General features: G+C 38.7%; 1 long non-coding RNA gene across 1 annotated transcript in view; it reads right to left on the bottom strand.

Moving 5' to 3' along the window:
* The window catches only part of LOC105464909 (uncharacterized), a 517,978-nt gene extending 509,615 nt beyond the window's left edge, over positions 1 to 8,363 (bottom strand). Inside the window, exon 1 of the long non-coding RNA XR_977141.3 lies at positions 8,249 to 8,363. This is a non-coding gene — a long non-coding RNA (uncharacterized lncRNA). The remainder of the gene's footprint in view (positions 1 to 8,248) is intronic.
* Between the last annotated feature and the right edge of the window lie 11,064 nt (positions 8,364 to 19,427).

Genomic DNA, 19,427 nt, shown 5'->3' on the forward strand with positions numbered 1-19,427 from the left:
TTATTCTAGGAGCTAAAGAGCAGTTTTTATTTCTAGTCAACTACTGTATTTATCAAATTATGTCCTTGACTCAGCGACAACCTTTAAAGATTTCCCTTCTACAGGAAAGCTTTAATGTCTCAACTGTGTCCTTTTTTTGAGATGGAGTCTCACTCTGTCACCAAGGCTGGAGTTCAGTGGCACTGTGTCAGCTCACTGCTACCTCCGTCTCCTGGGTTCAAGCAATTCTCATGCCTCAGCCTCCCGAGTAGCTGGGATTACAGGCACCCACCACCATGTCCAGCTAGTTTTTATATTTTTAGTAGAGATAGGGTTTCACCATGTTGGCGAGGCTGGTCTCGAACTCCTGGCCTCAGGTGATCCACCCACCTCGGCCTCCCAAAGTGCTGGGATTACAGGCATAAGCCGCCACGCTCAGCCTCAACTTTGTTCTTTGAATTTAAGAAATTAATTTTTAAAGCAGTAAGATTGACCACTATTATTTTTTTGAGAGTGTTTTGTAATATTGCGAGCAATTACATATGTGGAAAACTAGTTATGCAAAAACAGTACTCTTATGACTATTCATTGCAGAAACATATATGGGCTGCTCTATCTTCACTAAGATTATGCTATCATGCTTCAATAGTTACAATGTTAAGTTCTAATATATGTAAAAAAGGATATTTTTATGCAATAATGAAGAATTTTTTTAACCATTTTGCTCTTAATCATACAGCGTTTCCAAAAAGAGGTCCAAAGAAATAAAGCTAAGCATAATTAAAGAAAAAACTAATATTAGGGATGAGAGATAACAGTTTTGTAATTTTAGATTATTATGTCAAATATGTTTTATTAAATATTAGATGGTAATGCTAATGGATGTTCACCCCTCAGCTTCTGCTGTGTAGCAAAATTACAAAATGTGTTTTTAATGACTCTAGCATACTGGTTATGTTTATCTGACATCTATTTGAAATTAAAATGACTGAAAATATTATATAGAAAGTTTTAACTCTAATAATCCAAAAGCACTTTAATCAGAAAACACTCTTGTATCTAATTATGGTACAATGTTGCTTATTTTTATCCTAACTCTTTAAAAATTTGGCAGAACAAATTGCTCATTATGTATTCTGATGCTATAATAATTTAAAGTAAAAACTTAAACCAGATTTATTTTGCTGCTCTGTAAATAGGAAAATTAAACTAGATAATTTCCATGGTTTCCCAGATTCTCAGATTCTCTACTCTGTTTACCTAATTTTTCATGCTAGAATTCAGCCATAAGGACGTCTATCTTGAAAATCTCTTAAAATGCAAAACAATCATGGCAGACACACAGATTATATGAGCTCAGAGGGATCTGAGGTTTGGACTGTTCCTCTGGCATTACATTTCTTTAATACATGCATGTATCTTTTATTTATGTAGGCCAATGAATATTTTTCTCCTTGTAGATTTCAGGATGTGAGTCACTTTCAGATAATAGTAACAGTAATGATGATGATGGCGGTGATGATGATTGCAAGCTATACAGTATGTGTTCAGTACTTTACAAATTTTTTTAACTTTTTTTATTTCAATAGGTTTTTGGGGAACAGGTGGTGTTTGGTTACATGGGTAAGTTATTTAGTGGTGACTCCTGAAGCTTTGATGCACCCATCACCCAAGCACTGTACACTGTACCCAATGTGTAGTCTTTTATCCCTCACCCCCCTCCCACCATTTTCCCCCGAGTCTGCAAAGTCCACTGTATGTGGCATTACATTTGTTTCTGTCCTAACTACAGGGTGCTTTGATAATCTCTTCAGTTTCTAAACTGTAGGATGTTTGTGTGAAAAAGGCCTGATTTAATTGTCACCCTAGAAAAAGCCTGAGAACCGTCCCTTAGAGAGAGTGAGTCAAAATGAGCGTCAGTGCTCATTCAGACCCCAGCGTAGTCGGATCCATCTCTGGTTCCACCTGGGCATCCCAAGATAATGACTGGGAACTCACCAAAGCTTGACTTCAAGGGAGTGTGACATGTGACGAATAATTTTTAACAACTTAAGACGCTGTGTGTTTATGCGTGCACACGTACGTGTATACACATAAATATACATACAGAGAACTTAGGGAAAGTTTTCAACTCTGTTCAGGCATTCAATTTTTCACTTGTAAAATCAAAGAAATGCAGTAGAGATCTCTAAGCTCCTGCCAGTTCAAAAATTCTATGATTCCTCGAGTCAAATTTCTTTCTCCCCACCACCCTTCAAAATGGTGATGGATGCAACATAAAATTTTTCAATAAAAAGGGAGTACAACTTCACTTTAAATGAGAGGTTACACATCTAAATGGCATATTGTAAAAATAATCAAATTTATACTCACCCTGAAGTTTAAAAAATTTAATGTTAGTTGTTAAAACAGAAAAAAATCAATATGAACCCAAAGCCTTAAGTAAAAATATTTTCTTTTCTTTCTGTCATTAGAAGTAACCCAACTAAAATGTTTGCTCAATGTCAAGTCATGCACACACCCTTGCATCAAAAGGAACAATGAAATAAATTATTATGATAGGAATGTAGTATCACAGTGTAATTAAAAAGTAAGGACATTTTCAAAATGTATATGACATTGAGGGGACTAAAACAGTTTACAAACTCTCGTTGGCCACCGTGCAACAATTTAAGTATTCAAAAAAGAAGAAAAATGACAGTCAATTCAGTTTAAAATCAAATCAGTTGGTATAAATTGAGCAATTAAATGTCCATTATCATATTTTAAAAAGAGAGACAGAAAATATAAAACCACAAAAGAGAAGTGGTCTAATAGAGTTTAGATGTCCCCTCCAAATCTCATGTTGAGATGTAACCCCAGTGTTGGAGGTGTCTCGGTCATGGGGGCGGATCCCTCATGGCTTCCTGCTGTCCTTGAGATAAAGAGGAGATCTGGTTGTTTAAAAATGCGTAGCACCTCCTCTACTCTCTCTCTCTCTGCTTTCGCCATGTGACATGCCCACCCCTACTTCACCTTCCTTCATGAGTAAAAGCTCCCTGAGGCCTCCCTAGAAGCCAAGCAGATACTGGCACCATACTTGTACAGCCTGTAGAACCATGAGTCAATTAAACAAACCTCTTTTCTTTACAAATTACCTGGTCTCACATATTCCTTTATAGCAACACAAGAAGAGCCTAATGCGTGGTCCCAGCAAAATAGAATCAGTTTGCATTAATATGGACAAGAATGTTAATATATGTGAGGATTCTGCTCTATTAAATATATAAATTATGCAAATGCATTGTCCTCATGCTACATAAACAGAGTAGATACAAGGAACTGGAATAAGTCCAACAGTCTCAGTAATGCCAGAAACTGTTCCAAGAATAGGAAAGATTAGTCATCACTAGTGGTCACATACAACAACCCAGTGGAAGATGACCCAAAGCCAATCAGCACCACTGGCCACACAAAACACAACCGGGTTCCAGTTGGATGGATTAGCCAAATATTCTAAAAAGAAAATTTTCCCATGCAGGCTTCATCCCTTGTCTCCTAGGAGATAAAACCTCAAAGGCTTTACTAATTAAAATAAGCTATTAAGATATAATAGGTATAATTTTCCAGTAATGCTTGCCAAGCAGGTCAAAATATAATAATTTCAGGACAATGTATATAACATTACATCTAAGGAGAAATTAACATATCATCTGGAGGAAAACTCCAAGTTCTGAACAACTGCATCCCACATCTGACTAACAGGGAAGCTGGGAAGGAGGTCAGTTTGTGGCTGTGTGCCTAGCTATAACTTGAGCCAAAAGGGCTGTGCTTTCTAAAAAGAAGAGTGGGAGAATGGTTATTGGAGAACCACTGGAACACTCTGCCATGGGGGAATATTATTTAATGGATTTATGAAGAAAAAGTAGAGATTAAACCACATTTAAACAATATGGAACATTCTTCTCCCCACCTAGTAGTCCTTAAAAAAGAAAATTTCAATCAGCATCCTTTCTACTGCTTATATACATTCTAATGTTTGTCATTGCTGAACGAGTAAAAATTAGTTAACTGTCAACTTAAAGTTTCATTTCTAAAACTTATTAAAAACAAAATTTTGCTTTCTTAACTATTTAAAAATAAATATTAGTTTATTTGTAACTCACTTAACTTCTTAATAGGAAAAAAATATTTAAAGGGTAGTGCTACCCATAAAATATGTAAAATAATGTACTCAAGATAACACTACATAATTATTAGGTCATAGAACACCCTAGTGAAAACAATAGTTAAAAAAGAAAAAAATAAGCTTTAAAAAACTACTGGCATGTTTTAAAAATTAAGCTGAAGTTACAAAGTAAATGTTTTATTTAATATTTGATTTTATACATGAGGACTAAAAAGGATATTATTAAAGTATGCTAAAAGTGCATCTTCTTCAATATAAGGTGGTTTTCTATTGAGCTTCAAGCTAAAACACGTTTAACCTGTCAATGAAAATGGTATTATATAATAAGGTTTATACACTGCTATGGCTTGGATGTTTGTCCCTCCAAACCCCATGTTGAAATTTAATCCTCAATGTTGGAGGTGCGGCCTAATGGGAAAGCATTGGGTCATGGGGATAGACGCTTCAGGAATAGCTTGGTGCTGCTCTCTCTGTTAGTGAGTTCTGTCTCATACAAAACTGGATTGGTTCTGGGAAATGGATTAGCTCCTGCAAGAGTGGTGTTATAAAGACAGCACTCTTGGGTTTGGTCCCTCTTCACCCATGCCCACCTTCCCTTCGACCTTTTCTGCCATGCTTCCAGGCAGCACAAAAGCCCTTACCAAAAGCTGAGCAGATACCAGTGCCATACTTCTTGTACAGACTGCTGAACAATGAGCTAAATAAACCTCTTTTCTTTATAAATTACCCAGCCTCGGGTATTCCTTTACAACAACACAAAACAGACTAAGATTTACCTTCCACTTGTGCAAAATCATTTCTTAAGAATCACATATATAGTAAATTAAATATTTAATTATATATTTTAAACAATGGAAATTAGTAACAGGACAATCAAAATAATGTTTTAGTAGTATTATATTTTAGTAATAAAACTGGAAATCTGAAAATATACTATATAATTATTAGCAATAATCACATACTGATATGCTTTTGCTCAGATGAAAATGTATGAAGAATTTTATTTACTTATAAATGTTCTTTTTAAAACATGAATAAATTTCAACTTTTGGCATAAAACATTTCAAAAATCAAAATTAATGATTTTACATTAATAATAGACATTTTTGGGGCCAATAATTTCTATGTGGTGTTAAATTATTTTTATTAGAAACCTATTGCAAGTCCACATTCATATGTCAGTCAAAATTGTCTATAAAACAAACATGTACATTTTATTATTTGTTAAACTGACCTTAAATAACATGTTAAATGCACTATTTTTTGTTTGTTTGTTTTTGTCTGGTTTTTGTTTTTGTTTTTGTTTTGTTTTGTTTTTTGTTTTGTTTTGTTTGAGACAGAGTCTTGCTCTGTCACCCAGGCTGGAGTGCAGTAGCACGATCTCAGCTCACTTCAGCCTCCGCCTCCTGGGTTCAAGCAATTCTCCTGCCTCAGCCTCCTGAGTAGCTGGGACTAGAGGCACAGGCCATGATGCTCAGCTAATTTTTTTGTACTCTAGTAGAGGTGGGGTTTCACCATGTTGCCCAGACTGATCAAAAAACTCCTGAGCTCAGGCAATCTGCCCGCCTCGGCCTCCCAAAGTGCTAGGATTACAGGCGTGAGCCACTGCATCCAGCCTAAATGCACTATTTCTAAGGAAAATGAACTCTGATTTCCTCAATCATCAGTCAGGTAGTTTGTGAAATGACTGCCATTTGCAATCAAAATATTTTCCTTTCTTAGCCCCTCTTATCAACAACTGGGAGGAAATGTACAATATAAAGGTACTATCCTCTCAACTGGTTTCCATCATTGTCCATTATTAGTTTTCAAATATTTTCTCCTCTGGCCCAATGGCCCCCTCACTCGGGCATTTCTAATCTGCTAGGATTAACCCCAACAATTTCCATGCCATTCAAGAAATACATAAAGCAAGGGAGAGTGAAACTTTATAGTGACTACAGTGAATCTACTCTACAACTTAAGAAAAATAAAAGACTTCACTTGTTTTTCTATAATATGGTGCAGTGGGCATCATGAAAAATACTCATCATACAGCACACTTTAAAAACCTGGATTCCATAGTAGGGGAAGAGAGAAGAAGAAGAGATGGAAAGGAAAGGAAAAGAGAAGGGAAGGGAAGGAAAAAGGTAAAGGAAGGAAAGGGAAGGAAAAGGAAAAGAAAAGGAAAGAGAAGTGAAAGAGAAAGGAAATGGGAAAGGCGAAGAAAATGAAAATGAAAATGAAATGAGAAAAGAAAAGGAAATAAACTTCTATAACCGCATAGAAGAACTGAGAAGAAATTGAGAATAATCCTCAGAGGCCAAAAAATGGCAAGTGTAATCCAGAGGGGTAATAAATGCTGATGTTGGTATCTGTCATGGGACTATCCACTAACCCCTAGAGGTCCACAGCTTCATAGCTGGATATACACAGGCCCACAGCTGGCTGTACACTGCCAATTTTCTGTCCCTTGTACCAACCTCTTGGCCTGAGTCTCCTTCTGCATTCTCCAGTCCTACTGTCACTTGAGAACCGAGCGTTGACCCACACCCTGAAATGACCCAACACTTCAAAGCCCAAATCTCAGCTAACTCAATTATTTCAAGGCACCAGAAAGCCAGAAACAGCAGGACAGCTGCTAGGAACAGAGAGAAGGAAGCCAGAGTTTACTTCATCCAAAAATAAGGATAAGCCCCAACCTCACTGACAGTGACTCAAGTAGCCCAGAAGTCTCCTCATGACTTTGAGAAGAGGGCATTTATTCTAATCATCTCTTTTTCTTTTTGTAAATATTAGGAGTTATTACTCTGTGCCATGGACTAGTGAAGTTAGCAGTATCTCCTTTCCTTGAGACTGGATTAATTCTTGAGTCATCTGTACCAAGCCTGTGAAAGTTCTACTTAATTTTATTAACAAACCTTTTCATTTAAAATAATAAATGTTTAACAAGATCAATTTACAGGGGACCGTGTGGATCCTGTTAAATAACAGATTTGTGTTTACTGCATTATAAATTACTAGGTAAAATCATAAGCCTTTATAACTGCTTGCTCACTTAGAAAATAGTACCTTCAGCCGAATTAAGTGTCTGGAAATAGAAGCAAAATTGAATTCTCCTTATGTCAAGTAAATACAGAGAAGGCCCAAATTACTTTGGTATTTGTATAGCAAGAGGGTAGCACACTGGATAGTTTATTAGTATCTCCTATGAAGATGAAATTTGACTGTGACGTTTAGGAAAGAGATTACCTACTTAAGAACACTTTGACATGTTTAATTTGAAGGATTTAAAGAGAAATGAAACTATCTTATCAGTGGGCTGCTTTCATTTAAACAACACCGTACTAGGGAGTTTAACCCAGTCTAATTTTCAAATTCTCTCTTCAATATTCAGGCCCACAAAGATCAGACATGCCCTACATTGAAAGCGATGCTCATTGCAAATGGAATGAAATGGCCCAGATTACAAAGTCACGATGTTTTGTGATTGTCTTACACAGCAGATATCCACATCAGAAGGGAATACAGTTCTGAGGGCTTCTCACAGAAAGGAAAGGTCTGTAATAGTGGTTGCTAATATAAAATTATTTGAACATTATACTCTCTATTCAATCACTCCGTGCTCCAGTGCTGTTTTAGTATTTCTGATACATCAGGAATAAAATCTTAGCATCATCTAACCTTACTTTTATCAAGGAAGGTACAATGCCAGCTGAATGGATTTGAGGAACTTGGGGTGAAAAGTAGGACTAGACGTAGAACCTATGTGAGGACACACAGAAAATCCTGTGCTCTCAAACCTATTTTTTACATTGAGATAGGTGGATAGACAGACATACAGACAGATACATAGAGAATTAAGCACATAAGATCAGTCCATTTATTTATCCGGTAAAGATTTATTGAGAGTCTCAATACTATTAAGCTGGTATTATTCTAAGCACTTGGGATATATAAATGAACCAACCAAAAATCCCTTTCCTCATGTAGCTTACATCTAGCTGAAGGAAGCAGATAATAAATAATAAGCATAACATATAAGTAAACCCCATAGAATGTAATACAGTGCTTGGTGCTTACTGAGGAATAAAAGCAGAGTAGGGTTAAGAGGATACTCACATTCAGAGGTCGGGTGGGGATAAGAATGGTGATCAGAGTAGAGCCCATTGTGAAGGTTACTGTTTGGTGAAGACTTGATCAAAGTTTTAGTCCTTAGTAGAAGATCATTCATTAGATAGCTAAAAAGAAATGAAAGTTTTAAGGTAAGTGATGATCATAAAAATCATGCTGATAAATGTATATGTATATATTTATTTTCTCTCAACAGAAACATAGCTTTTGAGACAAGCATTTTCATATTATTGCTCTTTTGGGGGTATAATTTCAATTTGATGTTTGAAACCTGACTTTTTGTTAATAGATACTGGTCACATCATGAATTAGCAGAAAATATGAAATTTTAATATGAGTTATTAACATTTGAGTCTTAGAAAATATGCTACACAGAAGGCAATGTCCACATTCAACCTATTCACTGAATTGCTACTGTGAAGTGAGTACCTTGTTAGATATTACAGACACAGCAATAAGCAATTTTAAACATACAGTCAATGACCTCAAAGAGTTTGCACTCTAGTACTATTAATTGCTGATATTAATGTTCCACATTTATTATTGTGTCAGGCATTGATCCAAGTTCTTTACACATATTAACTCACCAAGACTTCACGACAAGATTATGAGGTTGGTACTATAATTGCCTCCTTTAGATAGATGAGAAAGCTGAGGCCCAGAGTGGTTCAGTGACTTGCTTCAGGCAACAGAACTAGTTAGCTGAAGAGTCAAGATTTGAACCCAGGCAATGGGACCCTAGAGTTTGTTCTAGGGTGACACTCCTCTAAGAGGGTATAGATATGTAAACAGTCACATTCAGTAAGACAGTAGAAAACCCTTTGAAAAGGCAGCTTAGATCTACCTACAGTGGGGCTGTTGTCGTCAGCATCCTCTTTTGAGCTCATGTGCCGGTTTTCAATGGAAGCCTATATACCAGCATTCTATTTAGCACTGGTTCTGCAGCGGACATAGTAGAAGATGGAAAAAACTTCAAACAACGTAAGGAAGGAGAAATAATCCTGGCTCAGATGGCATCAAAAGCTTAAGAGTCTTCTCTGCCACCCCTCCCTCCAGACACGGTTCACGCAGGCTGGGACCAGGTCAACTCCAGTGCCCCCGCGCCTCCCCCTCCCTGCCCCGCCATTCAGTGACAGGCAAATTCCCCTCAGAACTTGCTGTCTGCCCTGGAACATATTTAAATTACAGTATTCTGTTTTGCTGAATAGTAACAATTTTGCTTTCTTTGCACATTTACATTGTTTTCATTTTATTTTTTTTAATGTTTTCATTTAAAATTCTCCTGGGCATTGTAAGTACTTTAGGTATTTAATGAACTATCTCATATAGTGTTAAGAAATTTCCCCCAGTAATATTGTTTTAAAAGCTTTAGAGAAAAAATATATATATATATATATTCAAATTGGTGTTCTAAGACTAATATATAAACATATTGGTCTAGTTGCCAAGTCGCAAATTAGTACATCTTTATAATGGCAGAGAAAAACCTGGTTGAAGAATATTAAGCCTTAGATAGGGAATTTACAGAAATAATAAGTTAAGACAATCTATTAAGTTGACATTATTCTGTTCTTTTGTAACATGCTATTTAAACTCTTTGACTTGGTTGCTGCTACATGGAAGAAAATCTCATATAAGAACAGATTCCAAGGTGTCACACTCATCATATATGTTTGTATGCTGTTCAACATTTGTCATCAGATTGATATAATACTTTAGGTGATACTTTCTAAAATAAGCTCCACAGACTATTTTGAGGTGTATTATTTATATTTTATAGTGATATGCAATGTGTTTAGGAGTCATATTTCGATAACCTGAACCATTGAGGATACATGAAATTCAACAAGGGAAGCTGTGACAAAGCCCATGCACTTTGCTCCATAGGTGAGGTATGTTCCCCTGGCAACTTTCGTGGTGGAGGAAACAAGGGAATGGTAGAAGCCAGTGTCCCAAGGAGAAAAAAACAACAGAAGAGAACAGACAATAAACTTTAAAAGGCTGGCTATATAGAATCACACTGAATAGGTGCCAACAATCTCGTATTTCTTAAGGCTCTCACAATATAATAATTAAGATTCATAATAAAATATACTCTAACCATCAAGAAGTGGTTCAATTGTACTCGTTATTGAAGGGTACCAAGTGGGGTGGGGCATACGATCTCTTTGAATGATTGAAAATGTTTCAGCACTAGGAAGTATTAACAATACTATGTTCCTACGGATCATGTCCCCCCAGGAGACCACACAAACACAATGAAGCGTTTTTATTATGTCAGGGACAAGTGGTTAAAATGCTAATTAGAAACCCAACAACCTGGGATCTAGTTTCTGCCACTTAACTTTGTGCAGGTCCAGTAACCTTACAGAATTTCTTGTTTGCCATCTGAAGAAGAGTTCACTAAAACCTGTCCTTCCTATCAAACAAGGCATTTGTGAGAATTAAATGAGTTTTTCTTTTTTTTTTAAATTTATTTATTATTATTATACTTTAAGTTGTAGGGTACATGTGCATAACGTGCAGGTTTGTTACATATGTATACTTGTGCCATGTTGCTGTGCTGCACCCATCAACTTGTCATTTACATCAGGTATAACTCCCAATGCAATCCCTCCCCCCTCCCCCCTCCCATGACAGGCCCCTGTGTGTGATGTTCCCCTTCCTGAGTCCAAGTGATCTCATTGTTCAGTTCCCACCTATGAGTGAGAACATGCGGTGTTTGGTTTTCTGTTCTTGTGATAGATTGCTAAGAATGATGGTTTCCAGCTGCATCCATGTCCCTACAAAGGACACAAACTCATCCTTTTTGATGGCTGCATAGTATTCCATGGTGTATATGTGCCACATTTTCTTAATCCAATCTGTCACTGATGGACATTTGGGTTGATTCCAAGTCTTTGCTATTGTGAATAGTGCCGCAATAAACATACCAGTGCATGTGTCTTTATAGCAGCATAATTTATAATCCTTTGGGTATATACCCAGTAATGGGATGGCTGGGTCATATGGTACATCTAGTTCTAGATCCTTGAGGAATCGCCATACTGTTTTCCATAATGGTTGAACTAGTTTACAATCCCACCAACAGTGTAAAAGTGTTCCTATTTCTCCACATCCTCTCCAGCACCTGTTGTTTCCTGACTTTTTAATGATCGCCTTTCTAACTGGTGTGAGATGGTATCTCATTGTGGTTTTGATTTGCATTTCTCTGATGGCCAGTGATGATGAGCATTTTTTCATGTGTCTGTTGGCTGTATGAATGTCTTCTTTTGAGAAATGTCTGTTCATATCCTTTGCCCACTTTTTGATGGGGTTGTTTGTTTTTTTCTTGTAAATTTGTTGGAGTTCTTTGTAGGTTCTGGATATTAGCCCTTTGTCAGATGAGTAGATTGCAAAAATTTTCTCCCATTCTGTAGGTTGCCTGTTCACTCTGATGGTAGTTTCTTTTGCTGTGCAGAAGCTCTTTAGTTTAATGAGATCCCATTTGTCAATTTTGGCTTTTGCTGCCATTGCTTTTGGTGTTTTAGACATGAAGTCTTTGCCCATGCCTATGTCCTGAATGGTACTACCTAGGTTTTCCTCTAGGGTTTTTATGGTATTAGGTCTAACATTTAAGTCTCTAATCCATCTTGAATTAATTTTCGTATAAAGAGTAAGGAAAGGATCCAGTTTCAGCTTTCTACTTATGGCTAGCCAATTTTCCCAGCACCATTTATTAAATAGGGAATCCTTTCCCCATTTCTTGTTTCTCTCAGGTTTGTCAAAGATCAGATGGCTGTAGATGTGTGGTATTATTTCTGAGGACTCTGTTCTGTTCCATTGGTCTATATCTCTGTTTTGGTACCAGTACCATGCTGTTTTGGTTACTGTAGCCTTGTAGTATAGTTTGAAGTCAGGTAGCGTGATGCCTCCAGCTTTGTTCTTTTGACTTAGGATTGTCTTGGAGATGCGGGCTCTTTTTTGGTTCCATATGAACCTATAGCAGTTTTTTCCAATTCTGTGAAGAAACTCATTGGTAGCTTGATGGGGATGGCATTGAATCTATAAATTACCTTGGGCAGTATGGCCATTTTCACGATATTGATTCTTCCTATCCATGAGCATGGTATGTTCTTCCATTTGTTTGTGTCCTCTTTGATTTCACTGAGCAGTGGTTTGTAGTTCTCCTTGAAGAGGTCCTTTACATCCCTTGTAAGTTGGATTCCTAGGTATTTGATTCTCTTTGAAGCAATTGTGAATGGAAGTTCATTCCTGATTTGGCTCTGTGTTTGTCTGTTACTGGTGTATAAGAATGCTTGTGATTTTTGCACATTAATTTTGTATCCTGAGACTTTGCTGAAGTTGCTTATCAGCTTAAGGAGATTTTGGGCTGAGACAATGGGGTTTTCTAAATATACAATCATGTCATCTGCAAACAGGGACAATTTGACTTCTTCTTTTCCTAACTGAATACCCTTGATTTCTTTCTCTTGCCTAATTGCCCTAGCCAGAACTTCCAACACTATGTTGAATAGGAGTGGTGAGAGAGGGCATCCCTGTCTTGTGCCAGTTTTCAAAGGAATTTTTCCAGTTTTTGCCCATTCAGTATGATATTGGCTGTGGGTTTGTCATAAATAGCTCTTCTTATTTTGAGGTACGTTCCATCAATACCGAATTTATTGAGCGTTTTTAGCATGAAGGGCTGTTGAATTTTGTCAAAAGCCTTTTCTGCATCTATTGAGATAATCATGTGGTTCTTGTCTTTGGTTCTGTTTATATGCTGGATTATGTTTATTGATTTGCAAATGTTGAACCAGCCTTGCATCCCAGGGATGAAGCCCACTTGATCATGGTGGATAAGCTTTTTGATGTGTTGCTGAATCCGGTTTGCCAGTATTTTATTGAGGATTTTTGCATCGATGTTCATCAGGGATATTGGTCTAAAATTCTCTTTTTTTGTTGTGTCTCTGCCAGGCTTTGGTATCAGGATGATGTTGGCCTCATAAAATGAGTTAGGGAGGATTCCCTCTTTTTCTATTGATTGGAATAGTTTCAGAAGGAATGGTACCAACTCCTCCTTGTACCTCTGGTAGAATTCAGCTGTGAATCCATCTGGTCCTGGACTTTTTTTGGTTGGTAGGCTATTAATTATTGCCTCAATTTCAGAGCCTGCTATTGGTCTATTCAGGGATTCAACTTCTTCCTGGTTTAGTCTTGGAAGAGTGTAAGTGTCCAGGAAATTATCCATTTCTTCTAGATTTTCCAGTTTATTTGCGTAGAGGTGTTTATAGTATTCTCTGATGGTAGTTTGTATTTCTGTGGGGTCGGTGGTGATATCCCCTTTATCATTTTTAATTGCGTCGATTTGATTCTTCTCTCTTTTCTTCTTTATTAGTCTTGCTAGTGGTCTGTCAATTTTGTTGATCTTTTCAAAAAACCAACTCCTGGATTCATTGATTTTTTGGAGAGTTTTTTGTGTCTCTATCTCCTTCAGTTCTGCTCTGATCTTAGTTATTTTTTGCCTTCTGCTAGCTTTCGAATGTGTTTGCTCTTGCTTCTCTAGTTCTTTTAATTGCGATGTTAGAGTGTCAATTTTAGATCTTTCCTGCTTTCTCTTGTGGGCATTTAGTGCTATAAATTTCCCTCTACACACTGCTTTAAATGTGTCCCAGAGATTCTGGTATGTTGTATCTTTGTTCTCATTGGTTTCAAAGAACATCTTTATTTCTGCCTTCATTTTGTTATGTACCCAGTAGTCATTCAGGAGCAGGTTGTTCAGTTTCCATGTAGTTGAGTGGTTTTGATTGAGTTTCTTAGTCCTGAGTTCTAGTTTGATTGCACTGTGGTCTGAGAGACAGTTTGTTATAATTTCTGTTCTTGTACATTTGCTGAGGAGTGCTTTACTTCCAATTACGTGGTCGATTTTGGAGTAAGTACGATGTGGTGCTGAGAAGAATGTATATTCTGTTGATTTGGGGTGGAGAGTTCTATAGATGTCTATTAGGTCTGCTTGCTGCAGAGATGAGTTCAATTCCTGGATATCCTTGTTAACTTTCTGTCTCGTTGATCTGTCTAATGTTGACAGTGGAGTGTTGAAGTCTCCCATTATTATTGTATGGGAGTCTAAGTCTCTTTGTAAGTCTCTAAGGAATTGCTTTATGAATCTGGGTGCTCCTGTATTGGGTGCATATATATTTAGGATAGTTAGCTCTTCCTGCTGAATTGATCCCTTTACCATTATATAATGGCCTTCTTTGTCTCTTTTGATCTTTGATGGTTTAAAGTCTGTTTTATCAGAGACTAGTATTGCAACCCCTGCTTTTTTTTGTTCTCCATTTGCTTGGTAAATCTTCCTCCATCCCTTTATTTTGAGCCTATGTATGTCTCTGCGTGTGAGATGGGTCTCCTGAATACAGCAGACTGATGGGTCTTGACTCTTTATCCAGTTTGCCAGTCTGTGTCTTTTAATTGGAGCATTTAGTCCATTTACATTTAAGGTTAAGATTGTTATGTGTGAACTTGATCCTGCCATTATGATATTAACTGGTTATTTTGCTCGTTAGTTGATGCAGTTTCTTCCTAGCCTCGATGGTCTTTACATTTGGCATGTTTTTGCAATGGCTGGTACCGGTTGTTCCTTTCCATGTTTAGTGCTTCCTTCAGGGTCCCTTGTAAGGCAGGCCTAGTGGTGACAAAATCTCTAAGCATTTGCTTATCTGTAAAGGATTTTATTTCTCCTTCACTTATGAAACTTAGTTTGGCTGGATATGAAATTCTGGGTTTAAAATTCTTTTCTTTAAGAATGTTGAATATTGGCCCCCACTCTCTTCTGGCTTGGAGAGTTTCTGCTGAGAGATCTGCTGTTAGTCTGATGGGCTTCCCTTTGTGGGTAACCCGACCTTTCTCTCTGGCTGCCCTTAAGATTTTTTCCTTCATTTCAACTTTGGTGAATCTGGCAATTATGTGTCTTGGAGTTGCTCTTCTCGAGGAGTATCTTTGTGGCGTTCTCTGTATTTCCTGGATTTGAATGTTGGCCTGCCCTACTAGGTTGGGGAAGTTCTCCTGGATGATATCCTGAAGAGTGTTTTCCAACTTGGTTCCATTTTCCCCCTCACTTTCAGGCACCCCAATCAGACGTAGATTTGGTCTTTTTACATAATCCCATACTTCTTGCAGGCTTTGTTCATTTCTTTTTCTTCTTTTTTCTTTTGGTTTCTCTTCTCGCTTCATTTCATTCATTTGATCCTCAATCACAGATACTCTTTCTTCCAGTTGATCGAGTCGGTTACTGAAGCTTGTGCGTTTGTCACGTATTTCTCGTGTCATGGTTTTCATCTCTTTCGTTTCGTTTATGACCTTCTCTGCATTAATTACTCTAGCTATCAATTCTTCCACTTTTTTTTCAAGATTTTTAGTTTCTTTGCGCTGGGTACGTAATTCCTCCTTTAGCTCTGAGAAATTTGATGGACTGAAGCCTTCTTCTCTCATCTCGTCAAAGTCATTCTCCGTCCAGCTTTGATCCGTTGCTGGCGATGAGCTGCGCTCCTTTGCCGGGGGAGATGCACTCTTATTTTTCGAATTTTCAGCTTTTCTGCCCTGCTTTTTCCCCATCTTTGTGGTTTTATCTGCCTCTGGTCTTTGATGATGGTGATGTACTGATGGGGTTTTGGTGTAGGTGTCCTTCCTGTTTGATAGTTTTCCTTCTAACAGTCAGGACCCTCAGCTGTAGGTCTGTTGGAGATTGCTTGAGGTCCACTCCAGACCCTGTTTGCCTGGGTATCAGCAGCAGAGGCTGCAGAAGATAGAATATTTCTGAACGGCGAGTGTACCTGTCTGATTCTTGCTTTGGAAGCTTCCTCTCAGGGGTGTACTCCACCCTGTGAGGTGTGGGGTGTCAGACTGCCCCTAGTGGGGGATGTCTCCCAGTTAGGCTACTCAGGGGTCAGGGACCCACTTGAGCAGGGAGTCTGTCCCTTCTCAGATCTCAACCTCCGTGTTGGGAGATCCACTGCTCTCTTCAAAGCTGTCAGACAGAGTCGTTTGCGTCTGCAGAGGTTTCGGCTGTGTTTGTTATTGCCCTGTCCCCAGAGGTGGAGTCTACAGAGACAGGCAGGTTTCCTTGAGCTGCTGTGAGCTCCACCCAGTTCGAGCTTCCCAGCAGCTTTGTTTACCTACTTAAGCCTCAGCAATGTTGGGCGCCCCTCCCCCAGCCTCGCTGCTGCCTTGCCGGTAGATCACAGACTGCTGCGCTAGCAATGAGGGAGGCTCCGTGGGTGTGGGACCCTCCCGGCCAGGTGTGGGATATGATCTCCTGGTGTGCCTGTTTGCTTAAAGTGCAGTATTGGGGTGGGAGTTACCCGATTTTCCAGGTGTTGTGTGTCTCAGTTCCCCTGGCTAGGAAAAGGGATTCCCTTCCCCCTTGCGCTTCCCAGGTGAGGCAATGCCTCGCCCTGCTTCAGCTCTCGCTGGTCAGGCTGCAGCAGCTGACCAGCACCGATCGTCCGGCACTCCCCAGTGAGATGAACCCAGTACCTCAGTTGAAAATGCAGAAATCACCGGTCTTCTGTGTCGCTCGCGCTGGGAGTTGGAGACTGGAGCTCTTCCTATTCGGCCATCTTGCTCCATTAAATGAGTTTTTCATATGAGAACACTGTCAAAATTATAAAGAGCATCCTCTATACAAAACATTACTGAATAAATCATAATGAATAATTTATCCTTGTTTTTCATTAGATCAATCAAATGATACTCTTTATAAATGAAAATGAAAATATCTCATTTGTACTTGAAGACCACATGGTAAGTACTGTACTTACGTAAAAATGACCTAGCCAATGGTAACACAACACAAAGAAGTTGGCTCCAGTATTGCCTGAATATTTATAGAATTCATTAAAAGTTATTTGCTCAGCCCCATATTTGAATTTAGACAAATTAAACCATTTTCATTTCTTATGACAACCTGGAGTGAATTAATCACCAACCCTCCATCATCTAATGCTAGCAGCTATGAGATAATCTACCTGCTTTACCACTTGAATGAAAATAAACAAGTAAAAGGAACCAATTGCAATTCTCCTTCAACCTCAGTTCCCCTCCACACATTTCTTCAACTTAAATCTATATCCCTTTTTGACAACAAAAGATCTCTGATTGAGTGTGCCCAAACTGTTAGACTTTCCTACTGGGAATAACTAGAAAAAGAGTCCTGGGGATTAAGAATGGAAACTAGGTGTAAAGCAGATAGCAGGAAGGAGCAGAGGATTCTGAAAGGAAACCTGGGACAGTGAGGGCAGCACAGGGGAATGACACTCTGAAGAGGTCTGTAAGGAATATCTGAGTTTGTTTTCCACTGCCACAACAGACCACAGACTGTGTACTTTATAAACAAAAGAAGTTTATTTGGCTCATGATTCTGGGGACTAGGAAATCCAAGACCAAAGGATATCTGAGGAGGGCATTATTGCTGCTTTATCCCATGGTACAAGGCAGAAGACAGACGTGAGCACAAGAGACAGAGAGGAAGGGGGCCAAACTCATCTTTTTTATCAGGGACCCCACTCCCACAATAACTAACCCACTCTCAAGACAATGGCATTAATCCATTCATGCGGGCAGAGCCCTCACGACCTAATCACCTCTTAAAGGTCCTACCTCTTGGCCGGGAGCGGTGGCTCATGCCTGTAATCCCAGCACTTCAGGAGGCCTAGGCCAGTGGATCACAAGGTCGGGAGTTCGAGACTAGCCTGGTCAATATGGTGAAATCCCTTCTCTACTAAAAATACAAAAATTAGCTGGGCGTGGTGGCATGCATCTGTAGTACCAGCTACTTGGGAGACTGAGGCAGAAGAATCACTTGAACCCAGGAGGCGGAGGTTGCAGTGATCCGAGATTGTGCCACTGCACTCCAGCCTGGGCGACAGATCAAGACTCTGTCCAAAAAAAAAAAAAAAAAAAAAAAGTCCCACCTCTTAATTCCAAACCAATGGCAATTCAATTTCAACATGAGTTTTGAAGGGGACATTCAAGCCATAGCAAAGAGGAAGGATATGAAGACAGGTTTAAAAGGCAACATGTTTGTAACAGTTTTCCATTGCTGCCATAACAAATTACCAAAAATGCTGGGGCTTAAAAAACACACACGTCACATTGTACCCCATAAATATATACAATTATTATCAATTATTATTTGTCAATTAAAAATAAAACAAAACTTCTTTAAAGTTAAAACATCACAAAATACATGCACTTTATACCCTTACAATTCTGTAGATCAGAAATCTGACGCAGATCTCACCAGGCTAACTCAAGGTATCAGGGGTCTTTATTCTTTTCTGTAAGATATAGGATTCATTTCCCTGCCTTCCCCAGGTTCCGGGGTCTACCTACATCCACTGTCTCAGACCTATTTTCTCCATCTTCAAAGCCAGCAATGGCAGGTCAAGTGCATTCTCACTCTGACTACTACTTCTGCCTGCCTGTTCCACAGTTAAGGACTCTTGCAATTAGACCAGGTCCATTCAGCTAATCCAGGATAACCTCCCATGTCAATTTGGATCATCTGCAAAGACCGTTTTGCCATGTGGCATAACACATTTACAGGTTTCACAGATTAGGACATGGATGTCTTTGTGGGAGGGGGCATTATTCTGCCTACTGCAAGGTTATAAGTAAGAGGTGATTTGCCAAGAGGTTTTCATTGCTTTCTTTCACCTTCACTCCCCTCAGTCAGCTTTCCACTCAAAGAGCTTAAAAACAATGATCATATGGCACTCCTCTGCTCAAACCCCTTTGCTGGCTTCTTGACCTGCAGAATAAAGCATACACTCCTTGTAACAGTCCACAAGGGTCTATGTAACCTGTCCCAGTGTATTGGAACCTTCTTTATTTTTTTTCTTTTCTTTTTTTTTTTTTTTTTTTTCTTGAGATGAAGTTTTGCTCTTGTTGCCCAAGCTGGAATGCAGTGGTGCGATATCAGCTCACTGCAACTTCTGCCTCCCACATTCAAGGGATTCTCCTGCCTCAGCCTCCCGAGTAGCTGGGATTACAGGCATGCACCACCAATGCATGGCTAATTTTGTATTTTTAGTAGAGATGGGGTTTCACCATGCTGGTCAGGCTGGTTTCAAACTCCTGACCTCAAGTGATCCACCAGTCTTGGCCTCCCAAAGTGTTGGGATTACAG

Source organism: Macaca nemestrina, chromosome 13 (assembly GCF_043159975.1).
Source record: "Macaca nemestrina isolate mMacNem1 chromosome 13, mMacNem.hap1, whole genome shotgun sequence".
NCBI classification, from domain to species: domain Eukaryota; kingdom Metazoa; phylum Chordata; class Mammalia; order Primates; family Cercopithecidae; genus Macaca; species Macaca nemestrina.